Here is a 12,102-nt window from a genome sequence, read left to right as displayed (position 1 = left end):
ATTGCATAAAGCCAGTAAGATCTTTAAGGTTTGCTCAGTTGAATTTTCTCCTCTGATGGCCCCTTCATGAAGGTGCTCTGTGATCTCAGTCTTACCTGGAGGTGTTTGTTAACTTGTCCAAGGTCACAGATCCCTGGCTGCCTGCCCCCCGGGCCTGTGCTCCTGCCCACCAAGGAACTTCATCTTTCCGTATACATGTGTCTGGGTGTCAGTACCCACACATTCACTGCGGACATGGCCTCGTATGGCCAGAGGGACTTTGCAGGTGGGATTAAGTTAAGGGTCTGGAGTTGGGAGATTATCCCGGATCATCTGAGTGGGCTCAGCGTGGTCACAGGGATCCTTGTAAGACGGAGGTGGGCGTCTGGGGAGCCGGCCTCGAATACGGAAGCAGATTGGAGGGACGCAGGCGCCCCTAGAAGCTGAAAGAGGTGAGAAGCAGACTCTCCCCTGGAGCCTCCAGGTGGAACCAGCCCTGCCCACACCTTGATTTCAGCCCCTTTAAGACTCCTGACCTCCAGAGTGAAAGAAACTAAATGTGTTGTTTCAAGCCACTGCATTTGTGGCCATTTGTTACAGCAGCAGTAGGAAATTAATACATACGGTAACTCTGTATTTAACTTTTGGGGAACTGCCAAACTGTTTTCCAGATGGCTGCACCATTTTCCATTCCCACCAGTACTTGGTATGGTCCATCCTTTTGATCTTAGCCATTCTAGGGGGTGCGTACCTCATTGTGGCTTTAGTTTGCTTTTCCCTAATGATGAGTGTCTTTTCCCATGCTTATTAGCCATTCAGATATATTCTCTGGTGAAGTGTCTATTAAAATCTTTTGCCCATTTAAAAATCATGGTCTTGGGATATCCCTGGTGGTGCAGTGGTTAAGAATACTCCTGCCAATGCAGGGGACATGGGTTCGAGCCCTGGTCCGGGAGGATCCCACATGCCGTGGAGCAACAAAGCCAGGGCACCACAACTACTGAGCCTGCACGTCTGGAGCCTGTGCTCCGCAACAAGAGAAGCCACCGCAATGAGAAGCCTGCGCACTGCAGTGAAGAGTAGCCCCCACTCGCTGCAACTAGAGAAAGCCTGCATGCAACAACGAAGACCCAACACAGCCATAAATAAATAAATAAATAAATAAATAAATAAATAAATAAATAAATAAAAATCATGGTCTTTTCCGTATATCATGATACACTGATTTGTTTCCTCTTAAAGGTAGCTGTTCCCTGACTTTTGTCACGGTAGATCAGTTTTGCCTGTTTTTATGTTTTACGTGAATGTGATGATGTTGCGTGCTCTTCTGTATTCAGTGTCTCACTCGTCACGTTTGCAAGTCATCCATATCGTGGTGTGTGATTTCTAGTTTTTTCATTCTTAGTGCTGAATAATTTCCCATTGTGAAAAACCACCAGTAATCTATCCATTCTACTGTTTATGGCATTTGAGCAGTTTCAGTTTAGGTCAGCGCTGCTATGACTATGCTTATGTGTGCCTTTTGGGGCACACTTTTGCACTGAAATCGACAGGTATATACCTAGGGGTGGAATTGATGTGTTACAGCACTCAGCTTGAGAAGATGCCACCAAGCGTTCCCACTGGGGGTGTACAGATCCGGACCAGGTTGCTCTTGTCTTTGGACATTTTCACTGTGGGGACCACACCTAGGTGACACTGTTGTTGATCAGTGTGGCCCACGCTGTCCTCTTTGAGCTGTGGAAGCACAGGTGAGCGTAGAGATTGGAAACTAGGGCTGGGCTGGGGAGAGACCAAGGTCGCTGTAGAGATGAGTTAGTAAAGATCTATTTAGTGCCTACTCTGAGCCCAGCACCACTGCAGAAAGCACCCAGACCTTCATGCTGGGGGATTTAACTTAGAGGCACGTATGATTTAAGTGTGTGCGGGTACACCGGTGATCTGTGAAACAGGTGCGAGAGCATTTAGTATTTTCTGCTGTTGCCAAGTTACATCCTTTGCCATCTGTCAAATGAGCCCAGAAAGAACAGAAATGGCGGCATCAAACTGCCGTCCTCCAGGGGCATCCGAGAACGACCCTGTCCTTCACCCAAGACTCTCCTCCAAATCAGCAGCAGAAACAAAGTTTGAAAACATTTTCTTTCCACTGAGACCAATTCTTGGTGGATTTCCTTCCACAAGGAGCAGGTGGTCTTTGGAGTTGCTGACTTACCCTGTATTAAATCTCCCTTTTCTAAGCCTCAAAATTCTTACATCCCTCTAAAAAACAACCTGGTTCTTTACGAGTCTCCAAATAGTCTTTTCCTCTACATCGGGAACATGAAAGGGCTCAGGCATGCAACACCAATGAGGATGCCACAGCAGGGAAGGGGACCCCAGCCCAGGGGAAAGGGACCCTGGCCACGCCCTGCTCGACCTCAGCCCAGGGCCGCCGAGGTGCAGCTGAAAGTCTGGGTTTTTATGTGAACGTCTTTTCCCCCTTTTTAAAGTGGGAAGAAGCAGGCCCCAATAAAACATCTTACAATCTCTGCTTTACATGCTTTTATTTATTTACTTATTTTTTGGCCTCGCCCCACGGCATGTGGGATCTTAACACCCCAACCAGGGATGGAACCCGCGCCCCCTGCATTGGAAGCGCGGAGTCTTAACCACTGGACCGCCAGGGAAGTCCCTACATGCTTTTACATGTGATTTGAACCAGCAAAATCATACTTTAACGAAGGGGCTCCGTTAGGGGGGACCCTGCGGAGCTCAGCGCTTCTCAGACCGCTGGAAAAGCCCGAGCGTCTGCCCCGTAACCAGTCCCTCGGGCATGCCCCGTAGCGATCCACTTCCTCAGGAACTGGGACTGCTAAACGCTGCTGCGGCCGCCTCCGCCAGGGGCTCCAGGAAGTGAGAGGTCCTCCCGCCGGGCTCGCTGGGTGATGCACCCCCTGGCGTGTGTCCACATTTGAATGCACGGCTCTCTCTAAATTTAGCTCTCCGATCCCGCTGGGACTCACTGCGGGCACCATTGCCCCCTCTGCTCACCTGGCAGAGCTGTGTAGTTTTGGCGTCAGGAGAAGCCGGTAGGGAGGCATGCACGCAGAGAAGGCCACGGGCCGCCACATGCACGGACAGTCTTCACTATCTGGGCCCCGTGCACAGAGAGCTGGCCTCTGCCTCCTGCTTCCCGGAGCCTGGGATCGGTGGGAACCACCTACCTCCTGCCTACGAGGCTGGCAGCCAGGCGTGCGACAGGGCATCCAGCCTGGCCTACCTGGAGGTGGGAAAGAGCGGCAGGGTGTGGGCTGAACCCGGCAGATTGGATTTAAGAGGCCCAGAGGCGTGACTTCAGTGCTGGGACCAGTGCTCGGGAGTCTACTGGGCTGGAGAGGCTGATTAGCATACAAATGATGGCTGGTGAGTGAACAGCATAGAAATGATGATGGTGGAGAATGCTGTTTCCTGTGCCGGGGAACGGTTTTGTTCCCAGAGAGTTGAATCTCAGGGATCACATTCACTCTGTCGAAGTGCTGGATAAACCTGTCTGGGCTCTCACAGCCCTGCCCACGGCCCTGGGAGCCCGAGTCAGGGTCGTCTGAGCGAGTGGGCGGGGGAGGGGTGTTCACAGGGACAAAACCCACCTGAGCTCTCCCTGGGCAATGTCCCCAAATGCCCCAGCTCCACTCAGCTTCCAGGTCTAAATTCCCCGTGTAAATAAATGAAAATTGGTGGATTTAGGGGACCTGAAGATTTGCAGAATTTGGGATGTGTGGACATAGGTGGGTTTTGGACTAGAAAGGTCTCCCTGCCGCCTGCGGTCTGCATTCTGTCTGGAATGGGTCAAGTTTGGTCCACAGAGGGTTTTTTAAAAATCTGAAGCAATATTTATGTATTTGGAAACTTCTCTTGAAGAACTGGAATGTCTGCAACTTTGGGCGGCGATTCCGGGATTCTGGCATGTAGATGCTGTCCTGGGGCCGGGGAGTGGCTGTCCCAGTGGACTAAGTGTGTCCCTCCCCTGCCCCTCCCCGACTCAGCCTTGCCAGGCGTTAACCCCTTAGTCACCAGGTCCTGAGGAGGCTGGCAGAGGGCCGGGCGCTTGCGGGGCTTCGGGCACTGCCTGTTCACCACGGTTAGAGACGCATTCCCATATTTCAACACTAACAATTGTTAGGGCCTGTGAACTCAAAGCCACAGGGTGGGGAGGTGGTGGCAGTTGGCTGTGTCCCGAGCCTCCCCAGCTGCTCTGGCCTCTCCCTGAGCGGGTCTGACATTGATCTCGGAGAGTCAGCAGTGAGTGGTGGCATGAAGCGAGATCTTCATTCCCTTCCCAGGACTTGAAGCTGGGGAGCCTGGATGAAAACCAGGAATCCCAGCCAGCACACCCCCTGGCTCTTGCCCCCAGTGAAAAACGCATTTCTCATGGAGGCAAAACTGTAAAAACAGGCGCAAAGTTTATTATTAGGGACACAGCACAACAACAAGTGGGAGAGCACAGAGAGAAACAACTTGTTTGGTTAAGACAGAAGCAGGGCAGAGATGCACACCCGGAGAGGAAGGGTGTGGGCGTCCCCCCTAATGAGAAGGACCCCAGTAGAGAGGTGGTTAGGTCACTTATATGGGGCACTTCTTCCGGGTCTCTGTTCACCTCTGGCCAATTATCTGCTTTCTTTCTCCACACCTGCCCTGCCCTAGGACCTTCCCTAACATGCGTGTGCGCAGCTTCTTTCCAACATGGATTCCAGCCCAGAGGCCTATGGGACGGCCTTAGCATCACCTATTATGGGGTGGTGCCCCCTCCTTTTTGACCCCCAAGGAGGCTTTCTGCGCATGTACAATGTCTCCCTTGCCCCAAGGATGGGAAATGTATGACCTCTTGATCTTTTACCAGGGTTTAGTCCCACTCTGTCCCTGCCACAAAAATGTCCAATGTCCAGTTATTTACCCTATTTCTGTTGCTGGTTTTTATATCGAGGTGCAGATCTCAAAATATAGACAGGAGTCCCACCATAAATATGTAGTCCTGGAGCCCGTTTGTCTCTTGCTTCAGGAAATGTAAACAGGGTGCTGGTAATGAATGTCGGGCCTGGAGCCCATCTTCTTCTCCCCCCAGGAAGTGTGAACAGGAGGCCAGTTGTAAATGTCTAGCCTGGAGCCCAACTCCTGCCTCAGCACCATCACGTGGACACACGGACGTGCCCGTTGGGATCAGCGCTTCCCGTCACCGGGGCAGACACGTGAGGCTTCGCCTCCTCCCCCTCCCCCCATCCTCTGGCTCTGGTTCCACGTCTCTTTGCAGAGGAAGGAAAGAGGGAAACCCCAAATCACCCCCCTGCCCAGATCCCACCTCACAGGACTGGGGAGTAGGGTCCCGGCAGGGCCACCCTGCACCTCCCAGAAGACACTCCTGATGCCACTTCCTCTCTGTCTCTGTCTCTCTATCTGTCTCTGTCTCTCTCTCTCTCTGTCTCTACCTCTGTCTTTGTCTCTCTGTCTCTCTCTCCATCTCTCTGTCTCCCTGTCTCTCTATCTGTCTCTGTCTCTCTATCTGTCTCTGTCTCTCTCTCTCTGTCTCTACCTCTGTCTCTGTCTCTCTGTCTCTCTCTCCATCTCTCTGCCTCCCTGTCTCTGTCTCTCTATCTGTCTCTGTCTCTCTATCTGTCTCTGTCTCTCTCTCTCTGTCTCTACCTCTGTCTCTGTCTCTCTGTCTCTCTCTCCATCTCTCTGCCTCCCTGTCTCTGTCTCTCCTGCAGATTCAGTCGCTGAGCTGACAGGGTCAAAGGTGATCATTAAAAGCCCATCACCTCAAAAGAGCCGCTTCTGCACCCAAACGGGGTTTGAACTTGCACAAGGTCAGTGCATTAAGTCCGCAATCACAGGCGGCTGGAGCTCCCAGACCCCCGCTGCTGTCTCTGCGGTGAAGATGGTCCTGACTCTCCCATCGCAGGGTCCCCTCGAGGGGCCGTTTCCGTTCAGACGGGCAAACCTCTGCCTGGAAGGTCGTCGTAGGGGTTACTCTAAGTGTGTTTTCACCCGCTAAGATCCGCGCTATCGCTCCGAGGTGACCGCTGCCACTAGCGTGGACGGAGCCTGGCGCTCTGCCGGGATTTCTCCGTAAAGTATAATCGTGAAACCCTTGGGAGAATTCAGCTGGGACACCCACCCCCGCGGCAGAGGCGCTGGGTGGCCCAGGAGGAGAGACCCTCTTTGCGCAGCCGCAGGCTGGCCCCTGGGGACAGAGCTGGCTCCTGAGCCTGGGGACTGAGGGGGCAGGGCCCCCGCGGGGCTGTGAGCCCCCCTCGGCTGGGACGGCTCCCTCAGGGCCGCCTCTCCCCTTCCACAGCTCTCTGTCCAGACGCCAGCACCCCTCCCTGCGCTGGGCGTGACCAGGGGGCCCAGGGCCTGGGCTCAGAGGGAGCGCCCAGCTCAGTCCATCCGACCCCCCCTGTCAGGGGCAGGACCTTCCTCACGGCGCCCACCAGCATCCCGGCTGCCGCCCAGGCCCCGCCCTCCGCTCCGGCATCCACAGCCTCCCAGGAGCACGGGGCATGGCTGGTCCACGCGGGGTGAACTGTGGGGTTAGGCAAACCCTCAGGACCCAGGCGGGCATCACTCAGCTGGTGACCCGTGGGGGAATCCGCGCCTGCTGCTGACGGACAGGCCCAGGGGCTGTGGGCAGAAGGGAGAGGGCTCTGCACCTCACCCTGGGCAGTGTGCAGGGTCACCTGGATGAGACGGGACAGTCGCTGGCCCTGACCCCACCCCCTGGGGCCCTGGGGCCCCTTGTGGGTGGTTTCAGTCAGGGGACTCCTCTGACCCCAGACTCTTCGTCTGACAATTCAGCCAGGGCTCTGCTAGCACTTACTGTGCCTCTGTGCAGACTCGAAAATGTTACCTGCTCCAGGGGGCACCTGGATACCTGTGGAGTAGACCAAGGGCTCCTCCTCAGCCCCTTCCTGCCCCTTTTGGGACCTCTGAGCAATATGCAACCTGCACCACCATGCGGGGCAGCCCTGACTCAGGCCTTGGGAAATGGGCTTGTAGCAGCTTCAAGGTTAAAATGTGTTTACCCAGCAGCTCCTTCTAGAAATTCATCCCAAGGAAGTATTCAGGGGTGCGTGTGAATACTTATGATCATAGCAATGCTATTTATAATGGTGGAAAAATTGGAGACAATCGAAAGGTTTAAAAACAGGGATCCACTAAATAAATTATTGTTCAGTATTCTCACAGCTCTCCAAGCAGGCATTAAAAATAGTACTGTGATACGCACAAGGGCGTCCTTGCAAGGATGTTCACTGCAGGCTTGTCTGTTGAAACAAATGACTGAGATAAATGTCGGCAGATAGGGAACCACTTCAGTGAACCGTGGGCGTCTGTACAATGGACGCTCTGCAGCCTTTGACTGTAATGACGGCAAGGTAGTTCCAACAATGTGGAAGAATCTTTGAGATTTCTGTTCATTGAGAAAAGGAAGGTCATATAAAATAAAAAATGTGTCTAAGTTTGCTACCATTTTTGGACAAACGGTATGTAGAGATATGCAGATATGTGTATAAACTTGATCACATTCTGACTACCTCTGGTGAGGCCAACAGGAGGCTCTGTGGCCAAAGCAACAAAGAAGAAGGTCCCCCCACTGGATCCCGTTTTATAAACCACGCTTTTTAACCATTTCATACTTCATCTGGGAAGGAAGTAAGCAAAGCATAACCTCACATACAAGTATAATGGGCTAAGAGCACCTTGGTTGCCTTGGGGAAATGGGCAGAATTGCCAGGCCCAGGGTTCTCATGTCAACATCCAGCTTCATGCTGGAAATGACATCCAAGGGCCATGGCTCCGCACCCTTGTTTCCACAACCCCAATGCCCACTCTGTATGTATTCATGTAATTTTTAATAAACTTTAAATGTTAGAAGAGTTTTAGATTTACAGAATTATTGCAAAGATAGTACAGATGGTTCCCATCTACTCCAAACCCAGCTTCTACAATTATTGACATTATACAATTGTCACCATCAACGAACCAACAGTGACGTATTTTTTTGTTTTTGGTGTAACTGATATTTTTATTTTAAAAATAATTTCTTTTGGAGTATAGTTGACTTAACATTGATGCATTTGTAACTGAATTCCACACTTCATCAGATTTCCTCATTTTTCCTGAATGTCCCTTTTCTGTTCCCAGATCCCATCCAGGGACCACACTATGTTTAGGTGTTGGGTCTCCTAGGTTTACTTTGGCTGAGACCGTTTCTCTCTTTCCTTGTTTTGATGAGCTGGACAGTTTCAAAGAGCACCGGTCAGGAGCTTTGTAGGACGTCCCGAACTGGGATTTGCCTGGGGTTTTTCTCACGATTGCACGGGGTGATGGGTGTACAGAGGTGAAGTGCCCTCGCATCCCATCACCCAGAGCACCTGCCATCAGCACGACCCATCCCGTTGGTGTTGACCTTGATCACCTGGCCGGGATGTGTCTGGGGGTCTCTCCTGTAGAGTTGCCATCTCTCCCTTTCCACACTGGCCTCCTCGGAAGGAAGTCACCGGCTCAGCCCACGCTTGAGTCCACCTGCTTGAGGAGGGGGAGCTACATACAAAATATTATTTGGGATTTTTCTGCCCTGGAGATTTGAATACCCTCCAACATCTATTTAGTTATTCAATATCAGTATAAATTCATGGGTGTTTATTTCACACTTTGAGTTACAAGGCGACATGATTTTATTTTCTTGTTCAAATTGTGCCAGTTTGGCCATGGGAGTTCTTTCCGGTGGACCGTTCTTGCTGTCCTGTGATTGCGTTCATGGGCGTGTGTGCCTGCATGCGTGTGTGCATGTGATTTCACACTTCCTTAACCTCTGGCATCACCAGGGGCTCCCCCCTCGCCTGTGTGTTTCCCGCTCCAGCATTTCCCCAGGAGCCCTGCTCTCTTGTCCTCATAGACCGATGGACCCACAATGTTCAGTCTTTCCTTCCCCACCCGGTGAGGGAAGTGGCACATCAGTGACTTTTGGGTCAGAGAGACTGAGGCCAAGCCCTGCTCCATCCCCCGTGAGCTGTGGGCTTCAGTTTGTGGGGTATGAGGTCACATGATGCAGGGGGAGAAGCAGGACACAGAGCATGCTGGCGCAGTGAGTGTCCCCTGCTGCACGGTGCTAAGACAGAAATCAAATCAGTTGATAGAAAATAAAAAGCACGTTAGATCTCGCCCCCCCCACCCCAAGTCTGGAGCGGGGAGCTTTCCCTCCCAGGAGTTCCCTCCATGACTCCACTCCCTTGTCCCCATTCCCAGTCACCTCCTGGGGTCCAGGCTCACCACCTCCTCCCTCTCTCCTTGTCCTCTTGTAATAAGGAAGAACGTTTTTTATTCTATTACAAGTTAATCACTAAAGGGATGTTGCCTATGAACTTAAATTATCCATAATGGCCCATCTCTGGGAATCTTGCCTCCCAGGCAATGAACATTAAGCTGAAATACCTTTCTTTAGCTCACAGGAAACACCCTCACCAGGCCCACTTGTGAATGACTGCAGGGAGGACGAAATTAACACATCCCTTCCGGAGGCTGATGGGAACCCGGGAATGCTTGACTTTACTCCCTCCCCTTTGGGTATAAAAGGAGGCTAGAAGATTAAGGGAAGTAAAATGTTCTAAAAAAAAAAAAAAAAAAAAAAGAGCCTGAATTCTAACTCAGGCAAGATGGTTCTTTGGGACACGAGCCCACCATCTTCTCGGTCTGCTGGTTTTCGGAATAAAGTTGCTATTCCTTGCCCCAGCAATTCGTCTCTCAATTATTGGCCTGTCCCGCGGCGATCAGTATATGGGTCCTGCCCCCATCCGTCCCGGAGGTGCCTCAGGTCTTGTCCACCTTTGCATCTCCTCTAACCGTGGTCCCAACAAAAGCTACCTCGTGTCCTTTAGACGCAGGGAGGGTGCGCTGGCCAGCTCACCACGAGATGGGGACAATTCCACAGGCATAAACTAGGCATTTGGGGTCACAAGCACACCCAGAGTGAAGCTGTGGTTCCACGACACCTGGCAGGTCTTGGGAAGGACATAGGGGCTTCCTTGCGCAGACTCAGTCACTGGGCACAGGCAGAGGGCCTCTCCCCCTAGAGAAGGAGGTACATGCAGCCTCCCTGCCCATCCCCACCACCGCCCCTCAGCCCTCACTCCCCCAGGAGGACACCTGCCCAGCCTGTGTTCTGTCCTCAGCAGGGGCTCCTGGGGGCAGGGACAGTGCACACCTGCTGGGCCTTCGGGGAACCTGCGGCATTTCAGGAAGGATTTGTGGCCACATGTCCCACACCCTTTCTTTCTTTGATGCTCAGCAAAGATTCCACCCAGAGGGAAGGAAGCACCTCCTGAGGACATGGCCCCAGAGGCAGGGAAGGGAAGGCTGAGGGCAGAGGCTCTGTAATGTCCTTGTCACGCTGCCCTCCCATCTGGGTTCCTTCTAAGAACAGGGCCATTTTCTGCAACTGAACACTTTTTCTGTGATATTTCCTTGATCATGTGTAAATATTTCCTCAACTGGGTACATTTCAAGCTCTATTTAAAGCATAACGTAGGTGAATGTAACTTCCACATTCACTGGGCAGAAACGAGCACTGGAGCCGGTGGGTGTGATCTCCGTACTACCCCGGGGGCATTGCTGCCTGCAATAAAGTCAGGGCTCTCTCTCAGGGAGGGGCGAGGACATTTGATGCAGGAGGACACAGCTCACAGCAGGGGCGGACTCTACTGGTAGATCCGCTTCTGTTCAGCTGTTCTTAGCCTGCTGCTAAAACACACCATTGTGTCACTACCGTTTTTGTGGGGTCTCACAAGCAATGTTTTATGAATAGCAAGGTGTCAAGACTGGGAACTTTTTAGTGTTTAACAAATGAAGGGATTTGCTAGAGTAACTGACGTTTGGTCACGTGGCTCTCATTAGTCCCTACTCGTGAGGACTTGTGGGGGGGGTGGTGGCGAGGTGGTGGTGGTGGGGGGGGGTGGTGGTGGCGGGGGGGGGTTGGTGGTGGCGGGGGGCGGAGGGGCGGTGGCAGGGGTGGTGGTGGCGGGGGTGGTGGTGGCGGGGGGGGGGTGGTGGCGGCAGGGGGCGTGGTGGCAGGGGGGTGGTGGTGGGGGGGGGCGGGGGGGGAAGGAGGAGGGGGCTTGGGATTCCAGCCTGTGTGACATCTACTCAGCACCCTGAGGTTAGTCGTCCGAGGTTGTGGAGACTGCACAGCTGGGGACAGTTTCTGTGCAAAGCGCCAGAAACCCTGACCCTAATCGGCACGTAGAGGGAACCTGTTGGCTCACAAAATGAAGGAATCTGCGTATTTTACCTGGACTTAGGTGTGACTGCGTTTGTCTCCCTGAAGTTACCATCAAGAAGTTTTCTGTCTCTCCTTCTTAGCTCTGCCCTCCTCCGTGTGGGCTTCAACTTCAGGTCCCACAGTGTCCCCCGACAGCCCCCGGACCCCGCCCGGCTGGGACCCCATCAGTGCTGCAGGACCTCCATCCTCCCCTGCCCTCCAGAAAGGGCACCTGACTTCCCCAACAGCTCCTACAGCAGCCCGACACGACTCTGATTGGTCCAGATTAGGTCACATGCCTAACCCCAAATAACGCTGTGGCTGAGGATTCTGTGCATTTATTATGTGGACCCAAGTCACATGATTCACAGGTAGGAAAAGGCAAAGGCCCCACCTAGACCACAGGGACTGACAGTGCGGGGCGGCGGGGGGTGTCAACCCCTAAAGGAAAACCATCCCTAGAAAGAGGGGGAGCATGTGGTGGAGAGTGACATTTACTGAAAGCCGTCTGGGGCTCAGGAGCTGCTGCTTCCACTCACCCCCTGCACAGCCTTCCTGGGTCTGTCAGAGGCTAGATGCGCCCCGGGAGAGTGTCTGCTGCGCGTTCGAAGAGCATCCATCATGCGCACGCCACGGAGAAAAGGCTGAAAGCCCTGCCTATTTCACACCTGAGTGACTGAATGTTTAGTCCATGAGGACTTGGGGGTGGAGCCATGACTCAGGATGCTGGGCTCCTGGCAAAGCCTCCTCTGGTCCGCCGCTCAGGGGCCACCTCCCCAGAGCTGTGGACGTGCCCTTCTTTCCTGGCAGTCTGCTTGCTGCACTTTATTGCCCCA

The 12,102-nt window shown here is 53.1% G+C and overlaps 1 long non-coding RNA gene across 1 annotated transcript; it reads left to right on the top strand.

Moving 5' to 3' along the window:
- Window positions 1-3,236: 3,236 nt before the first annotated feature.
- LOC309639897 lies at window positions 3,237-9,741 on the top strand. The gene is made up of 2 exons (XR_014251914.1): window positions 3,237-3,381; window positions 9,455-9,741. It is a non-coding gene; the product is annotated as an uncharacterized lncRNA (long non-coding RNA).
- The last annotated feature ends 2,361 nt before the right edge of the window (window positions 9,742-12,102 follow it).

Source organism: Balaenoptera physalus, assembly GCF_965194825.1.
Source record: "Balaenoptera physalus genome assembly, chromosome: 12".
Classification (NCBI taxonomy): Eukaryota; Metazoa; Chordata; class Mammalia; order Artiodactyla; family Balaenopteridae; genus Balaenoptera; species Balaenoptera physalus.
Note: the sequence above shows the minus strand (reverse complement) of the source record. Positions and strands in the feature narration are given on the sequence as shown.